General features: G+C 39.9%; 1 protein-coding gene across 1 annotated transcript in view; it reads right to left on the bottom strand.

Moving 5' to 3' along the window:
• SAMHD1 (SAM and HD domain containing deoxynucleoside triphosphate triphosphohydrolase 1) overlaps positions 1 to 19,949 on the bottom strand; it is a 615,063-nt gene that overhangs the window by 414,076 nt on the left and 181,038 nt on the right. The window lies entirely within an intron of this gene.

Raw genomic sequence — 19,949 nt, 5'->3', positions numbered from 1 at the left:
GATCCGCATACCAAAACCTGTGAGGCCATGCCGGAGCTACCAGCAGAACAAACGAGCATTCCTTCAGAATCTTGGAGATTACTCTTGGAAGAAGAACTAGAGGCGGAAAGATATAGGCAGGATGATACTTCCAAGGAAGTGATAATGCATCCACTGCCTCCGCCTGAGGATCCCGGGATCTGGACAGATACCTGGGAAGTTTCTTGTTTAGATGGGACGCCATCAGATCTATTTCTGGAAGTTCCCACATTTGAACAATCTGAAGAAATACATCTGAGTGAAGAGACCATTCGCCCGGATGCAACGTTTGGCGACTGAGATAATCCGCTTCCCAATTGTCTATACCTGGGATATGAACCGCAGAGATTAGACAGGAGCTGGATTCCGCCCAAACCAAAATTCGAGATACTTCTTTCATAGCCAGAGGACTGTGAGTCCCTCCTTGATGATTGATGTATGCCACAGTTGTGACATTGTCTGTCTGAAAACAAATGAACGATTCTCTCTTCAGAAGAGGCCAAAACTGAAGAGCTCTGAAAATTGCACGGAGTTCCAAAATATTGATCGGTAATCTCACCTCCTGAGATTCCCAAACTCCTTGTGCCGTCAGAGATCCCCACACAGCTCCCCAACCTGTGAGACTTGCATCTGTTGAAATTACAGTCCAGGTCGGAAGCACAAAAGAAGCCCCCTGAATTAAACGATGGTGATCTGTCCACCATGTTAGAGAGTGTCGAACAATCGGTTTTAAAGATATTAATTGAGATATCTTCGTGTAATCCTTGCACCATTGCTTCAGCATACAGAGCTGAAGAGGTCGCATGTGAAAACGAGCAAAGGGGATCGCGTCCGATGCAGCAGTCATAAGACCTAGAATTTCCATGCATAAGGCTACCGAAGGGAATGATTGTGACTGAAGGTTTCGACAAGCTGTAATCAACTTTAGACGTCTCTTGTCTGTTAAAGACAGAGTCATGGACACTGAATCCATCTGGAAACCCAGAAAGGTTACCCTTGTCTGAGGAATCAAAGAACTTTTTGGTAAATTGATCCTCCAACCATGATCTTGAAGAAACAACACAAGTCGATTCGTATGAGATTCTGCTAAATGTAAAGACTGAGCAAGTACCAAGATATCGTCCAAATAAGGAAATACCACAATACCCTGTTCTCTGATTACAGACAGCAGGGCACCGAGAACCTTTGTAAAAATTCTTGGAGCTGTAGCTAGGCCAAACGGCAGAGCCACAAACTGGTAATGCTTGTCCAGAAACGAGAATCTCAGGAACTGATAATGATCTGGATGAATCGGAATATGCAGATATGCATCCTGTAAATCTATTGTGGACATATAATTCCCTTGCTGAACAAAAGGTAAGATAGTCCTTACAGTTACCATCTTGAACGTTGGTATCCTTACATAACGATTCAATATTTTTAGATCCAGAACTGGTCTGAAAGAATTCTCCTTCTTTGGTACAATGAAGAGATTTGAATAAAACCCCATCCCCTGTTCCGGAACTGGAACTGGCATAATTACTCCAGTCAACTCTAGATCTGAAACACATTTCAGAAATGCTTGAGCTTTTACTGGATTTACTGGGACACGGGAAAGAAAAAATCTCTTTGCAGGAGGTCTCAACTTGAAACCAATTCTGTACCCTTCTGAAACAATGCTCTGAATCCAAAGATTGTGAACAGAATTGATCCAAATTTCCTTGAAAAAACGTAACCTGCCCCCTACCAGCTGAGCTGGAATGAGGGCCGCACCTTCATGTGGACTTAGAAGCAGGCTTTGCCTTTCTAGCTGGTTTGGATTTATTCCAGACTGGAGATGGTCTCCAAACTGAAACTGCTCCTGAGGATGAAGGATCAGGCTTTTGTTCTTTGTTGAAACGAAAGGAACGAAAACGATTATTAGCCCTGTTTTTACCTTTAGATTTTTTATCCTGTGGTAAAAAAGTTCCTTTCCCACCAGTAACAGTTGAAATAATGGAATCCAACTGAGAACCAAATAATTTGTTACCCTGGAAAGAAATGGAAAGTAAAGTTGATTTAGAAGCCATATCAGCATTCCAAGTTTTAAGCCATAAAGCTCTTCTAGCTAAAATAGCTAGAGACATAAACCTGACATCAACTCTGATAATATCAAAAATGGCATCACAGATAAAATTATTAGCATGTTGAAGAAGAATAATAATATCATGAGAATCACGATGTGTTACTTGTTGCGCTAAAGTTTCCAACCAAAAAGTTGAAGCTGCAGCAACATCAGCCAAAGATATAGCAGGTCTAAGAAGATTACCTGAACACGGATAAGCTTTTCTTAGAAAGGACTCCATTTTCCTATCTAGAGGATCCTTAAACGAAGTACCATCTGACGTAGGAATAGTAGTACGTTTAGCAAGGGTAGAAATAGCCCCATCAACTTTAGGGATCTTGTCCCAAAATTCTAATCTGTCAGACGGCACAGGATATAATTGCTTAAAACGTTTAGAAGGAGAAAATGAATTACCCAAATTATCCCATTCTTTGGAAATTACTGCAGAAATAGCATCAGGGACAGGAAAAACTTCTGGAATAACTACAGGAGTTTTAAAAACCTTATTTAAACGTTTAGATTTAGTATCAAGAGGACCAGAATCCTCTATTTCTAAAGCAATTAGGACTTCTTTAAGTAAAGAACGAATAAATTCCATTTTAAATAAATATGAAGATTTATCAGCATCAACCTCTGAGACAGAATCCTCTGAACCAGAAGAACCATTATCAGAATCAGAATGATGATGTTCAGTTAAAAATTCATCTGTAGGGAGAGAAGTTTTAAAAGATTTTTTACGTTTACTAGAAGGAGAAATAACAGACATAGCCTTCTTTATGGATTCAGAAACAAAATCTCTTATATTATCAGGAACATTCTGCACCTTAGATGTTGAAGGAACTGCAACAGGCAATGGTACTTTACTAAAGGAAATATTATCTGCTTTAACAAGTTTGTCATGACAATCAATACAAACAACAGCTGGAGGAATAGCTACCAAAAGTTTACAGCAGATACACTTAGCTTTGGTAGATTCAGCACTTGACAGCGATTTTCCTGTAGTATCTTCTGACTCAGATGCAACGTGAGACATCTTGCAATATGTAAGAGAAAAAACAACATATATATAAAGCAAAATTGATCAAATTCCTTAAATGACAGTTTCAGGAATGGGAAAAAAAGCCAAAGAACAAGCTTCTAGCAACCAGAAGCAATAAAAAATGAGACTTAAATAATGTGGAGACAAAAGTGACGCCCATATTTTTTCGCGCCAAATAAGACGCCCACATTATTTGGCGCCTAAATGCTTTTTGGCGCAAAAAATGACGCCACATCCGGAACGCCGACATTCTTGGCGCAAAATAACGTCAAAAAATGACGCAACTTCCGGCAACACGTATGACGCCGGAAACGGAAATAGAATTTTTGCGCCAAAAAAGTCCGCGCCAAAAATGACGCAATAAAATGAAGCATTTTCAGCCCCCGCGAGCCTAACAGCCCACAGGGAAAAAGTCAAATTTTAAGGTAAGAAAAAATGTTAAATTAAAATGCATTATCCCAAATATGAAACTGACTGTCTGAAAATAAGGAAAGTTGAACATTCTGAGTCAAGGCAAATAAATGTTTGAATACATATATTTAGAACTTTATAAACAAAGTGCCCAACCATAGCTAGGAGTGTCACAGAAAATAAGACTTACTTACCCCAGGACACTCATCTACATATAGTAGATAGCCAAACCAGTACTGAAACGAGAATCAGTAGAGGTAATGGTATATATAAGAGTATATCGTCGATCTGAAAAGGGAGGTAAGAGATGAATCTCTACGACCGATAACAGAGAACCTATGAAATAGACCCCGTAGAAGGAGATCACTGCATTCAAATAGGCAATACTCTCCTCACATCCCTCTGACATTCACTGCACGCTGAGAGGAAAACCGGGCTCCAACTTGCTGCGGAGCGCATATCAACGTAGAATCTAGCACAAACTTACTTCACCACCTCCATCGGAGGCAAAGTTTGTAAAACTGAATTGTGGGTGTGGTGAGGGGTGTATTTATAGGCATTTTGAGGTTTGGGAAACTTTGCCCCTCCTGGTAGGAATGTATATCCCATACGTCACTAGCTCATGGACTCTTGCTAATTACATGAAAGAAAAACGAATAACATGCCAGTAAACGTTTTAAACATGCACTTTAAAAGTTAGGTAGTGTTATTAATAAGCCTGCTACCAGTCGCTTCTACTGCAGTTAAGGCTCATACATTACTTCAGTATTAACAGTATTTTCTTAGTCAAATTCCATTCCTTAGAAAATTACTTATTGTACATACATTCATCAGCCTGATACCAGTTGCTACTGCATTTAAGGCTGTACTTACATTACATCGGTATCAGCAGTATTTTCTGAGTCAATTCCATTCCTTAGAAAAATAATTTACTGCACATACCTTGTTTGCAGGATTCCCCACACGCTATTCCCTTTCTGAAAGTTACCCCACTCCTCAGAATGTGCGAGAACAGCCAGTGGATCTTAGTTACTTCTGCTAAGATCATAGAAAACGCAGGCAGATTCTTCTTCCAAATACTGCCTGAGAACAAACAGCACACTCCGGTGCCATTTAAAATAACAAACTTTTGATTGAAGAAATAAACTAAGTATAAAAAACACCACAGACCTTTCACAACGTCCTATCTAGTTGAGTTGCAAGAGAATGACTGGATATGACATGTGAGGGGAGGAGCTATATAGCAGCTCTGCTTGGGTGATCCTCTTGCAACTTCCTGTTGGGAAGGGAATATATCCCATAAGTAATGGATGACCCGTGGACTGAATACACTTAACAAGAGAAAATGACGCAATCACAAACAACTTCCGGCGACAAGTATGACGCCGGAAATGACAAAGAAATTTTTTTTATTTTTTTTTTGCGCCAAAAAAGTCAGCGCCAAGAATGACGCAATAAAATGAAGCATTTTCAGCCCTCACGAGCCTAACAGCCCACAGGGAAAAAAGACAAATAAAAACAATTTTAAGGTAAGAAAAAAATTGAAAATTCATATGCATTATCCCAAATAATGAAACCGACTTGTCTGAAATAAGGAATATTGATCATCCTGAATCAAGGCAAATAAATGTTTAAACACATATTTAGAACTTTATATAAAAGTGCCCAACCATAGCTTAGAGTGTCACAAAAAATAAGACTTACTTACCCCAGGACACTCATCTACATATAGTAGAAAGCCAAACCAGTACTGAAACGAGAATCAGTAGAGGTAATGGTATATATATATATATATATATATATATATATATATATATATATATATATATATATATATATATATATATATAAGAGTATATCGTCGATCTGAAAAGGGAGGTAAGAGATGAATCTCTACGACCGATAACAGAGAACCTATGAAATAGACCCCGTAGAAGGAGATCACTGCATTCAAAATAGGCAATACTCTCCTCACATCCCTCTGACATTCACTGCACACTGAGAGGAAAACCGGGCTCCAGCCTGCTGCGAAGCGCATATCAACGAAGAATCTAGCACAAACTTACTTCACCACCTCCACGGGAGGCAAAGTTTGTAAAACTGAATTGTGGGTGTGGTGAGGGGTGTATTTATAGGCATTTTAAGGTTTGGGAAACTTTGCCCCTCCTGGTAGGAATGTATATCCCATACGTCACTAGCTCATGGACTCTTGCTAATTACATGAAAGAAATATACATATACAGTTGCTTATAAAATGTTAATGGGGTAAAACTAAAATTGTTCGTCCAATAGTTCAAAAAATAGAGTACTAAAATTCAGATTAGAAATCACATATAAATAACCTGCTGAGATGCAGTGTAGGCATAGAGTACGTAGATAAGAAGTTTTTAAGCGGTACCTTAAAAGTTTTGAATGTCTCTATCTACGTCTAGAGAGAGGATATTAATGTGCCACAGTGTTGATACGAATGGATCCGGTTCTCATTAAATTGTACTTGGAATATCACGCTGTCACTGTACTGGTACTTTGCGGATTATATGTGTAGCATTTAAAAAGATTAAGTGATTGATAAGGAACACTTAACATGTGCTTAACTATGTGCTTAACAATTCTAAAACCAAAATTATGATTATAAGTTCCTCTTACACTTCCTTACTGTGCGAAAGGGAAATAGACATTTACAAAAACTGTAGATTTAAATGAAGGGCCTTTACGCTTTAACTATGTGTTTAACTTTTTGACTATGTGTTTAACTTTTTAAAACATTATAATCATGCCATCATGCTGTAATATGCAAAATAGACATTTACACAAACTTTAGATTTACATGAAGAACCTTTCCGTTTTGACTATGTGTAACTTTTTAAAACATTATAATCATGCCATCATGCTGTAATATGCAAAATAGACATTTACACAAACTTTAGATTTACATGAAGAACCTTTCCGTTTTGACTATGTGTTTAACTTTTTAAAACATAAGTATGCTTTCATGCTGTATTACTATGTGAAATATTCACATAAAAGAGTGTAAATATAAGTTGCATTAAAGATATTAAGTGATGTTAAGGAATACTTAACATTTACAAACCAATAACATCTAACATAATGAAGGATCATATTTATAGGATATATTACGGTACAGAAAAATAACATAGCAAATTAAGTGGCATGAAGCTAATACTTATATATAAGAAGACACTTTAATGAAGTTTTATTGATGGACTATGAATTATACCTTTAATAAAAAACCGGATACCACCTTAAAAGAATTAACTTCTAAGGATTATACCACCTTAAGACCTGAATGGACAAGGTAACACCCACCTTAACAATTAACCTATGAACATGTACCTCCACCCTATTTAAAGCAGCATACTAGCCTAGCAATTCATTCTTGAAAAAGCCCCGAGTGAGGGGTGAAACATGTCGAACTGAATTGCTACATTTTCTACTCAATGCCAACAACTGACGAGCAGCTGTGATATAATACAGTGCACCTTACGGATTTACAGACCCTCAACCCGGATTGATCATAAAGAGGGATATAACCGGTGGAAACCAGCCCATCCTAAAGTTGGACACAGCCTATAAAAACTTGCTACCAGACAAGAAGGGCCAACTACTAAAAAGCTTGACGTTAGGACTTACGTCACAAGAAGAAGACAGGGGTTCACCACTAAAAACCGCCCTCTGCTACATACAACAGGCGGATCAGATCTGCAACGCCGGAATACAACAAAGGCCTGATTTTAGAATACAGACCGCATCACCGAAGCAGTAACACCTCGACGCCGGAAGACTACCTGGGCCCAGGAAAAGTTTCAGAGACTTTGAATCCGCAAAGTACCAGTACAGTGACAGCGTGATATTCCAAGTACAATTTAATGAGAACCGGATCCATTCGTATCAACACTGTGGCACATTAATATCCTCTCTCTAGACGTAGAGAGAGACATTAAAAACTTCTTATCTACGTACTCTATGTCTACACTGCATCTCAGCAGTTTATTTATATGTGATTTCTAATCTGAATTTTAGTACTCTATTTTTGGAAATATTGGACATCCAATTTTAGTTTTACCCCATTTCCATTTTATAAGCAACTGTATATGTATATTTTATAAGTGTTTGTGTAGATTTTTTTGTATAATAAATGTTATTTATCAATCACTTACAGTCTGTTATATAGATTGGTATACGTTTGAGATTAACCCTATTCTCCTACACTTTTGTGACCTGCTTATATGAAGCTAGTCTCAAGTGATAGGGAGCTTTAGTCATCTAAGAATTTAACATATAAGTGTTATACCGATCCACACAACTGATTAATACACATGAGCTTATAGCTATATTGAATTATCTCAGTACAACTTATATTTATTGTCTCCTTTACCGAACCTAAAAAGGGTCCTCTGAGAATATATTAATGTACTTTATATTGATCTAATCAATACTCATAATCACTTTATGAAATCATTTTTTCCTTGATATAACTATCTAAAGGTCCTTATTTATATTGAGAATATTAATGATTTATTAATTATTACAAAAACAATACTCATTAACCCTTAGGCTTCCAAGCGCCAGTACTACCTTGCCGAATCTGTCCTTAGAGAAAGAGGCCAAACAAGGCAACTGGACATTTGGATAAGGTCAGCATACCAAATCCTGTGAGGCCACGCTGGGGCTATCAGGAACACATAAGAACGTCCCATTATGATCTTTGAGATCACTCTTATAAGTAGAACCAGAGTGGAAACAATGTAAGCAGGCTGGTAAGAACAGGGAACTGCTGGAGCATCCATCATTTCCCTTTGAGGATCCCTGGACCTGGAAAGGTACCTGGGAAGTTTCTTGTTCAGACGAGAGGCCATCAGATCTATCTCTGGAGAGCCCCAAATCTGTACAATTTGACAGAATACATCTGGGTGGAGAGCCCACTCCCCGGATATAGAGATTGTCAGCTGAGATAATACGTTTCCCAATTGTCTAGAACTGGAATATGAATCGCCTTGATTAGACAGGAATTGGATTCTGCCCAAGAAAGTATGCAAGATACTTCTTTCAGAGCTAGGGGAATGTGAGTTCCCCCTTGATGATCGATATATGCCACTGTAGTGATATTGTATGTTTGAAAATGAATATAAGGTTCCCTCTTTAATAGAGGCCAAGCCTGAAGAGCTTCTGAAGAGAGCACAGAGTTCCAATATATATATATATATATTGGTAACCTCACCTATCGAGTTCCAAAACCTTGTACTATCAGAGACCCCCAGACAGCTCCCCAACCTGTAAGATTTGCATCTATGGTGATTACAGACCAGGTAGAACGAACTAAAGAGGCCCCTTGAATAATAAAGTGTTGGTTTAACAACCAGGTCAGAGAGAGTTGTGTGTTGGGATTTAAGAATATCACTTGTGATATCCGAGTTTAATCCCTGCACCATGCAAAGCTGTAGAGGTCTCATATGAAAATGAGCAAAGGGGATTGCGTCCGATGCTGCAATTATGAGATCTAAAACTTCCTCGAACATAGCCACTGAAGGAAATGATAGAGACTGAAGGTTTAGACAAACTGAAACCAATTTCAATCATCTCTTTTCTGTTAGGGATAGAGACAGGGAAACACAAAATCTATCTGGAAACCTAAAGAGGTGACCTTTGTCTGAGGAATCAAGAAGACAACTGCTGAGCTAAGCTGTCTAACCAAAAGGTAGAAACAGCAACAACATCAGCCATGGATATAAAAGGTCTAGGAATATATCCAGCATGCAAATATGCCCTTCAAAGATAAGATTAAAGCGTCCTATCTAAAAAGGTCTTAAAAAGAAGTGCTGTCTTTCATAGGAATGGTAGTATGTTTAGCAAGAGTGGAAATAGCCCCATTAATTTTAGGGACTGTTTCCCAAATTTCCAAATTAGCAACAGGAAAAGGATACGATTTTTAATCCTAGAAGAAGGGTTAAAAGAAGTACCAGGTTTAGACTATTTGAATACAGAATTTAAACGGATTACAAGATTTATCATCAGGAGGTTTAGGCACCTCAATCCCCAAAGTACATACTTCTTTTAAAAGAGATCGAATATGTTCAATCTTAGAAATCACAACAATCTTTTTTTATTTTTCTCTGATGTAGGATCCACTGAATCAGAGGAACCCCCAACAGTAGAAGAAACATCTGTATGCTGTTGGTCAGTACAACATTTACTAGATTTTGGGAAAATTTTGTAAAGCCCTTTTATGCTTATTTGAAGGCAGAATAGCAGTCATAGCCTTCTCTATGGCTGCAGCAATAAAAACTTTCATTTCTGCAGGAATGCCTTTTACATTAGAGTGAGATGGAATAACAGTGGATGCATTTGTACTCATAGAAATATTATCAGCATGTAATAAATTATCAAAACAAGAGCCACATAATTGAGCTGAAGAATTCAGATCAGCTTTTTTACAACTAACACACTTAGCTTTGGTATAAATATGTTCAGGCAGCTCAGTTTCTATGGTAGCGTCTGAGGCAGGTTCAGTTTGAGACATCACGGCAAAAAAAAAAAAAAGTACAAAAAATATAATTAGTTGCCAAACATCACATACTCCTTAATACAGAAGTATTTTAAGAGGAAATGGGGAAACAATGCAATTAAAATAATAAAACATTGATGAAGATGTAAAATCAAAGTTGACATATAGCTCTCTAAAAATTGAGAGAGAGCACAGAGTGAAGTGGAAGCAGGTCTTTTAAGCTGAAAAAAAGCGCAACAATTTTGGCGCGTCATCCATGACACTTCGTAAATGACCCAATAGCTTCAATGCATGCGCAATTTTGTGCACAAAATTTGAAAAAATAGAACCTCTGCGTATGCAGAGATAATGAAGACCTAAGGTAAGCTAAAAAATAAACATTGTTTAACTAGCCCCCAAACACTAAAAAGTTTCACAAACTCATGCTGCATTTATGATGCTTAAAGGGATAGTAAACCTACAATTTCTTTCATGATTCGGATAGAGCATGCAATTTTAAGCAACTTTCTAATTTATTCCTATTATCAATTTTTCTTAGTTCTCTTGCTATCTTTTTTGAAAAGGCAGGAATGAAAGCTTTGGAGCCGGCCTATTTTTTGTTAAGTATCCTAGATAGTGCTTGCTGATTGGTGCTTGCATTTAGCCATCGAATCAGCAAGCGCAACCAAGGCTCTCAACCTAAAATGGGCCAGCTCCAAAGCTTTTATTGCTGCTTTTTTAAATAAAGATAGCAAGAGAACAAAGAAAAATTGATAATAGAAGTAAATTAGAAAGCTGCTTAAAATTGCATGCTCTATCCGAATTATGAAAGAAAAAAAATTGGGTTTAGTATCCCTTTAACCCCTTAATGACAACTGACGTACTAGGTACGTCATTCAAAAACTAACAGTTAATGACAATGGACGTACCTGGTACGTCAGTTGTCTAACAGAGTGCTGGAAGCGATCACAAATGCTTCCAGCAGCTCTGAGGGTATTGCAGTGATGCCTCGATATGGAGGCATCCTGCAATACCACTTTACAAGCCTCCGATGCAGAGAGAGCCACTCTGTGGCCCTCTCTGCACCGGTAGCGATGGTGCCAGTGTCCGCCGGGTGTGAGGGTGCGTGCGCGCTTCCATGATGCGCGTGCACGAGGGGTGAGGGTGCACGTGAGCGTGCATGTGCGCGTGCACGGGGCGCACGAGCACCCATTAGCCACACTGACACCAATGAATGAGGGCAGAAAGGGAAAAAAGGGATTTTTTTTTAAAATTTAGCGGCCTTCTAATTACCAAAAAGCAACGCCAAAGCCATATAAGTCTGCTATTTCTGAACAAAGGGGATCCCAGAGAAGCTTTTACAACAATTTCTGCCATAATAGCACAAGCTGTTTGTAAATAATTTCAGTGAGAAACCTAAAATTGTGAAAAAAGTTTTTTTTTTTATTTGCTCGCATTTGGCGGTAAAATGGTGGCATAAAATATACCAAAATGGGCCTAGATCAATACTTGGGGTTGTCTACTACACTACACTAAAGCTAAAATTAACCCTACAAGCTCCCTACAAGCTCCCTAATTAACCCCTTCACTGCTGGACATAAAACACGTGTGGTGCGCAGCGGCATTTAGCGGCCTTCTAATTACCAAAAAGCAACCCCAAAGCCATATAAGTCTGCTATTTCTGAAAAAAGGGGATCCCTGAGAAGCATTTACAACCATTTGTGCCATAATTGCAGAAGCTGTTTGTAAATAATTTCAGTGGGAAACCTAAAGTTTGTTACAAATTTTGTGAAAAAGTTAACTTTTTTTTTTTTTTTTTTATCGCATTTGGCGGTGAAATGGTGGCATGAAATATACCAAAATGGGCCTAGATCAATACTTTGGGTTGTCTTCTAAAAAAAAATATATACATATCATGGGATATTCAGGTATTCCTGACAGATATCAGGGTTCCAATGTAACTAGAGCTAATTTTGAAAAAAAGTGGTTTGGAAATAGCAAAGTGCTACTTGTATTTATTGCCCTATAACTTGCAAAAAAAGCAAAGAACATGTTAACATTGGGTATTTCTAAACTCAGGACAAAATTTAGAAACTATTTAGCATGGGTGTTTTTTGGTGATTGGAGATGTGTAACAGATTTTGGGGGTCAAAGTTAGAAAAAGTGTGTTTTTTTCCATTTTTTCCTCATTTTTTTTTTTTTTTTTTTAGTAAATTATAAGATATGATGAAAATAATGGTATCTTTAGAAAGTCCATTTAATGGCGAGAAAAACGGTATATAATATGTGTGGGTACAGTAAATGAGTAAGAGGGAAATTACAGCTAAACACAAACACTGCAAAATGTAAAAAACAGAATTTATGTTTACCTGATAAATTACTTTCTCCAACGGTGTGTCCGGTCCACGGCGTCATCCTTACTTGTGGGATATTCTCCTCCCCAACAGGAAATGGCAAAGAGCCCAGCAAAGCTGGTCACATGATCCCTCCTAGGCTCCGCCTTCCCCAGTCATTCGACCGACGTAAAGGAGGAATATTTGCATAGGAGAAACCATATGATACCGTGGTGACTGTAGTTAAAGAAAATAAATTATCAGACCTGATTAAAAAACCAGGGCGGGCCGTGGACCGGACACACCGTTGGAGAAAGTAATTTATCAGGTAAACATAAATTCTGTTTTCTCCAACATAGGTGTGTCCGGTCCACGGCGTCATCCTTACTTGTGGGAACCAATACCAAAGCTTTAGGACACGGATGAAGGGAGGGAGCAAATCAGGTCACCTAGATGGAAGGCACCACGGCTTGCAAAACCTTTCTCCCAAAAATAGCCTCAGAAGAAGCAAAAGTATCAAACTTGTAAAATTTAGTAAAAGTGTGCAGTGAAGACCAAGTCGCTGCCTTACATATCTGATCAACAGAAGCCTCGTTCTTGAAGGCCCATGTGGAAGCCACAGCCCTAGTGGAATGAGCTGTGATTCTTTCAGGAGGCTGCCGTCCGGCAGTCTCATAAGCCAATCTGATGATGCTTTTAATCCAAAAAGAGAGAGAGGTAGAAGTTGCTTTTTGACCTCTCCTTTTACCAGAATAAACAACAAACAAGGAAGATGTTTGTCTAAAATCCTTTGTAGCATCTAAATAGAATTTTAGAGCACGAACAACATCCAAATTGTGCAACAAACGTTCCTTCTTTGAAACTGGATTCGGACACAAAGAAGGCACGACTATCTCCTGGTTAATGTTTTTGTTAGAAACAACTTTCGGAAGAAAACCAGGTTTAGTACGTAAAACCACCTTATCTGCATGGAACACCAGATAAGGAGGAGAACACTGCAGAGCAGATAATTCTGAAACTCTTCTAGCAGAAGAAATTGCAACCAAAAACAAAACTTTCCAAGATAATAACTTAATATCAACGGAATGTAAGGGTTCAAACGGAACCCCCTGAAGAACTGAAAGAACTAAATTGAGACTCCAAGGAGGAGTCAAAGGTTTGTAAACAGGCTTGATTCTAACCAGAGCCTGAACAAAGGCTTGAACATCTGGCACAGCTGCCAGCTTTTTGTGAAGTAACACAGACAAGGCAGAAATCTGTCCCTTCAAGGAACTTGCAGATAATCCTTTCTCCAAACCTTCTTGAAGAAAGGATAGAATCTTAGGAATTTTTACCTTGTCCCAAGGGAATCCTTTAGATTCACACCAACAGATATATTTTTTCCATATTTTGTGGTAAATTTTTCTAGTTACAGGCTTTCTGGCCTGAACAAGAGTATCAATGACAGAATCTGAGAACCCTCGCTTTGATAAGATCAAGCGTTCAATCTCCAAGCAGTCAGTTGGAGTGAGACCAGATTCGGATGTTCGAACGGACCTTGAACAAGAAGGTCTCGTCTCAAAGGTAGCTTCCATGGTGGAGCCGATGACATATTCACCAGGTCTGCATACCAAGTCCTGCGTGGCCACGCAGGAGCTATCAAGATCACCGATGCCCTCTCCTGATTGATCCTGGCTACCAGCCTGGGGATGAGAGGAAACGGCGGGAATACATAAGCTAGTTTGAAGGTCCAAGGTGCTACTAGTGCATCTACTAGAGTCGCCTTGGGATCCCTGGATCTGGACCCGTAGCAAGGAACCTTGAAGTTCTGACGAGAGGCCATCAGATCCATGTCTGGAATGCCCCACAATTGAGTAATTTGGGCAAAGATTTCCGGATGGAGTTCACTCCCCCGGATGAAATGTCTGACGACTCAGAAAATCCGCTTCCCAATTTTCCACTCCTGGGATGTGGATTGCAGACAAGTGGCAGGAGTGAGTCTCCGCCCATTGAATGATTTTGGTCACTTCTTCCATCGCCAGGGAACTCCTTGTCCCCCCCTGATGGTTGATGTACGCAACAGTCGTCATGTTGTCTGATTGAAACCGTATGAACTTGGCCTTTGCTAGCTGAGGCCAAGCCTTGAGAGCATTGAATATCGCTCTCAGTTCCAGAATATTTATCGGGAGAAGAGATTCTTCCCGAGACCAAAGACCCTGAGCTTTCAGGGGTCCCCAGACCGCGCCCCAGCCCACCAGACTGGCGTCGGTCGTGACAATGACCCACTCTGGTCTGCGGAAGCTCATCCCCTGTGACAGGTTGTCCAGGGACAGCCACCAACGGAGTGAATCTCTGGTCCTCTGATCTACTTGTATCGTCGGAGACAAGTCTGTATAGTCCCCATTCCACTGACTGAGCATGCACAGTTGTAATGGTCTTAGATGAATTCGCGCAAAAGGAACTATGTCCATTGCCGCTACCATCAAACCTATTACTTCCATGCACTGCGCTATGGAAGGAAGAGGAACAGAATGAAGTATTTGACAAGAGTTTAGAAGTTTAGATTTTCTGGCCTCTGTCAGAAAAATCCTCATTTCTAAGGAGTCTATTATTGTTCCCAAGAAGGGAACCCTTGTTGACGGAGATAGAGAACTTTTTTCTACGTTCACTTTCCACCTGTGAGATCTGAGAAAGGCCAGGACAATGTCCGTGTGAGCCTTTGCTTGAGGAAGGGACGACGCTTGAATCAGAATGTCGTCCAAGTAAGGTACTACTGCAATGCCCCTTGGTCTTAGCACCGCTAGAAGGGACCCTAGTACCTTTGTGAAAATCCTTGGAGCAGTGGCTAATCCGAACGGAAGTGCCACAAACTGGTAATGCTTGTCCAGGAATGCGAACCTTAGGAACCGATGATGTTCCTTGTGGATAGGAATATGTAGATACGCATCCTTTAAATCCACCGTGGTCATGAATTGACCTTCCTGGATGGAAGGAAGAATTGTTCGAATGGTTTCCATTTTGAACGATGGAACCTTGAGAAACTTGTTTAGGATCTTGAGATCTAAGATTGGTCTGAATGTTCCCTCTTTTTTGGGAACTACGAACAGATTGGAGTAGAACCCCATCCCTTGTTCTCCTAAAGGAACAGGATGAATCACTCCCATTTTTAACAGGTCTTCTACACAATGTAAGAATGCCTGTCTTTTTATGTGGTCTGAAGACAATTGAGACCTGTGGAACCTCCCCCTTGGGGGAAGCCCCTTGAATTCCAGAAGATAACCTTGGGAGACTATTTCTAGTGCCCAAGGATCCAGAACATCTCTTGCCCAAGCCTGAGCGAAGAGAGAGAGTCTGCCCCCCACCAGATCCGGTCCCGGATCGGGGGCCAACATCTCATGCTGTCTTGGTAGCAGTGGCAGGTTTCTTGGCCTGCTTTCCTTTGTTCCAGCCTTGCATTGGTCTCCAGGCTGGCTTGGCTTGAGAAGTATTACCCTCTTGCTTAGAGGACGTAGCACTTGGGGCTGGTCCGTTTCTGCGAAAGGGACGAAAATTAGGTTTATTTTTGGCCTTGAAAGACCTATCCTGAGGAAGGGCGTGGCCCTTGCCCCCAGTGATATCAGAGATAATCTCTTTCAAGTCAGGGCCAAACAGCGTTTTCCCCTTGAAAGGAATGTTAAGCAATTTGTTCTTGGAAGACGCATCCGCTGACCAAGATTTTAACCAAAGCGCTCTGCGCGCCACAATAGCAAAACCAGAATTTTTCGCCGCTAACCTAGCCAATTGCAAAGTGGCGTCTAGGGTGAAAGAATTAGCCAATTTGAGAGCATGAATTCTGTCCATAATCTCCTCATAAGAAGAAGAATTATTATTGAGCGCCTTTTCTAGCTCATCGAACCAGAAACACGCTGCTGTAGTGACAGGAACAATGCATGAAATTGGTTGTAGAAGGTAACCTTGCTGAACAAACATCTTTTTAAGCAAACCTTCTAATTTTTTATCCATAGGATCTTTGAAAGCACAACTATCTTCTATGGGTATAGTGGTGCGTTTGTTTAGAGTAGAAACCGCCCCCTCGACCTTGGGGACTGTCTGCCATAAGTCCTTTCTGGGGTCGACCATAGGAAACAATTTTTTAAATATGGGGGGAGGGACGAAAGGTATACCGGGCCTTTCCCATTCTTTATTTACAATGTCCGCCACCCGCTTGGGTATAGGAAAAGCTTCGGGGGGCCCCGGGACCTCTAGGAACTTGTCCATTTTACATAGTTTCTCTGGAATGACCAAATTCTCACAATCATCCAGAGTGGATAACACCTCCTTAAGCAGAGCGCGGAGATGTTCCAATTTAAATTTAAATGTAATCACATCAGGTTCAGCTTGTTGAGAAATTTTCCCTGAATCTGAAATTTCTCCCTCAGACAAAACCTCCCTGGCCCCCTCAGACTGGTGTAGGGGCCCTTCAGAACCAATATCATCAGCGTCCTCATGCTCTTCAGTATTTTCTAAAACAGAGCAGTCGCGCTTTCGCTGATAAGTGGGCATTTTGGCTAAAATGTTTTTGATAGAATTATCCATTACAGCCGTTAATTGTTGCATAGTAAGGAGTATTGGCGCGCTAGATGTACTAGGGGCCTCCTGTGTGGGCAAGACTGGTGTAGACGAAGGAGGGGATGATGCAGTACCATGCTTACTCCCCTCACTTGAGGAATCATCTTGGGCATCATTTTCTCTAAATTTTGTGTCACATAAATCACATCTATTTAAATGAGAAGGAACCTTGGCTTCCCCACATTCAGAACACAGTCTATCTGGTAGTTCAGACATGTTAAACAGGCAAAAACTTGATAACAAAGTACAAAAAACGTTTTAAAATAATCCGTTACTGTCACTTTAAATTTTAAACTGAACACACTTTATTACTGCAATTGCGAAAAAGTATGAAGGAATTGTTCAAAATTCACCAAAATTTCACCACAGTGTCTTAAAGCCTTAAAAGTATTGCACATCAAATTTGGAAGCTTTAACCCTTAAAATAACGGAACCGGAGCCGTTTTTATATTTAACCCCTTTACAGTCCCTGGTATCTGCTTTGCTGAGACCCAACCAAGCCCAAAGGGGAATACGATACCAAATGACGCCTTCAGAAAGTCTTTTCTATGTATCATAGCTCCTCACACATGCATCTGCATGTCATGCTTCTCAAAAACAAGTGCGCAATAGAGGCGCGAAAATGAGACTCTGCCTATGATTAGGGAAAGCCCCTAGAGAATAAGGTGTCCAATACAGTGCCTGCCGGTTATTTTACATAATTCCCAAGACTAAAATAATTCCTCAAGGCTATGGAGTATAAAATATGTTTATATATAAATCGATTTAGCCCAGAAAATGTCTACAGTCTTAAAAAGCCCTTGTGAAGCCCTTTTTTTCTTTCTGTAATAAAAATGGCTTACCGGATCCCATAGGGAAAATGACAGCTTCCAGCATTACATCGTCTTGTTAGAATGTGTCATACCTCAAGCAGCAAAAGTCTGCTCACTGTTCCCCCAACTGAAGTTAATTCATCTCAACAGTCCTGTGTGGAAACAGCCATCGATTTTAGTAACGGTTGCTAAAATCATTTTCCTCTTACAAACAGAAATCTTCATCTCTTTTCTGTTTCAGAGTAAATAGTACATACCAGCACTATTTTAAAATAACAAACTCTTGATTGAATAATAAAAACTACAGTTAAACACTAAAAAACTCTAAGCCATCTCCGTGGAGATGTTGCCTGTACAACGGCAAAGAGAATGACTGGGGAAGGCGGAGCCTAGGAGGGATCATGTGACCAGCTTTGCTGGGCTCTTTGCCATTTCCTGTTGGGGAGGAGAATATCCCACAAGTAAGGATGACGCCGTGGACCGGACACACCTATGTTGGAGAAATAGCCATTGTCATTAAGGGTAAGAAAATTGAAAAATGGTCCGGTCATTAAGGGGTTAAGGACAAATAAATAACCGGTCTCAAGGCAAATAGATATATTTATACACATTTATAACTTTAAAAAATAAAGTGCCTTCCATAGCTGAGAGTGTCTTAAAGAAAAAAAAACGGTTTATTCTTACCATAAGTCACCCATCCACATAAAGCAGACAGCCAAACCAGTACTGAAACATATCAGCAGAGGTAATTGTAGGAGTATAATGTCAATCTGTAAAGGGAAGCAGAAGATGAATCTCTGCGACCGAATTTAGAGAGAGCCTTATGAATAGATTTCCCATAGGTGAAAACATGGTGTCAATCAGGCAATACTCCCTTCTCATCCCTCAGACAAACACTGTACTTAAATAAAAAGAGAGAAGCGCTCAACCTGGGAATGAACAATAGCATTATAGCTTGTTCTATGGCTTGTTACCACCCAAGAAGCAGCCTCTTAATTATTTATGCAAATTAGGACTCTTAGGGAAGTCTCCATAAGTGTGATGCGGGAATCCAGATGTGGACCCGTTGCCCAGTGTGCCTAGAGGGATATGGCTGCACCTCACTGACGAGGCCCACAATAGGCCGAAATGTACATCTGGGGTTTGCAGTTTCTCTCAGAGAGGGATTGCCTGGTATTTTGAGGCTGGACTGTACTGTTAAGTCAGGATCAGACTGATATGCTACAGGAAAGTTCTTCTCTGTGAAAGGCACATGTTGAGCAAAAAGAGGCTGCTTCATTGGTGGTAACTAGCCATAGAACAAGCTATTATTAGTTCCCAGGTTGAGTGCTTCTCTTTTTATTTAAACTGTACTTCGAGAGAAACTGGGCTTCAATATGCTTAGAAGCGCCTTTCACTGAAGAATCAAGCACATTATGCTTCACCACCTCCTAAGGAGGCAAAGTTTGTATAACTGAGGTATGAGTGAGGTGGGAGGTGTAATTATAGGCATTTGAGGTTTGGGAAACTTTGCCTCCTCCTGGTAGGAATGTGTATCCCATCAGTAACAAACTCATGGACTCTCACCACCTATATGAAAGAAATAAAATGTTTTAAAAAGATACGGAAGTGCATTGTTTTGCAGTCCAGGAACACAATCCTGGAGTATGTTTATCCTGTGTCCTTTGCTGTGGTCAATTAGAATACTTCTTAAAGAGCTCCTGTACTAATCAAGCAAAAAAAACTAAAAAAAACACAGTACATTACCATTTTTCTTTACTATGCATTCAAACTTCTAGTGATATTTGTACTGTGAAGCTTTCTCCCCCTTAATCTGTTCCCAACTATCTATTTTACCTGCTGGAGTGTAGTAAACTGATAAAAAGCTTTATGGTATTATTTAAAATAGCTGCTTTTGCTTATTGAAGCTGCCATCTATACTGACAAGTTCAGTACTGCAGTATTGGTTATAGAGAAGTTTTGTAAACAAATGGTAATCAGAAGAATTACTTCATAGTGGGGAGTGGGAAAGAAAAGCCTATTTAAATGGGTGTTTCTGTAGTTGCTCTGGATACACTTTAACCTTATAAGTGGCTTTCCTGTGTACATTGTCCCTTTAAGCTTTTCCGGCTCCTGCTTTGTCGATTCCTGTACCAGACTTCCTAAAATGCTACCATTAATAGAA

Source organism: Bombina bombina, chromosome 1, assembly GCF_027579735.1.
Source record: "Bombina bombina isolate aBomBom1 chromosome 1, aBomBom1.pri, whole genome shotgun sequence".
Lineage (NCBI taxonomy): Eukaryota > Metazoa > Chordata > Amphibia > Anura > Bombinatoridae > Bombina > Bombina bombina.
The sequence above is the reverse complement of the archived record's forward strand: the minus strand, read 5'-3'. Positions and strand labels throughout refer to the sequence as shown.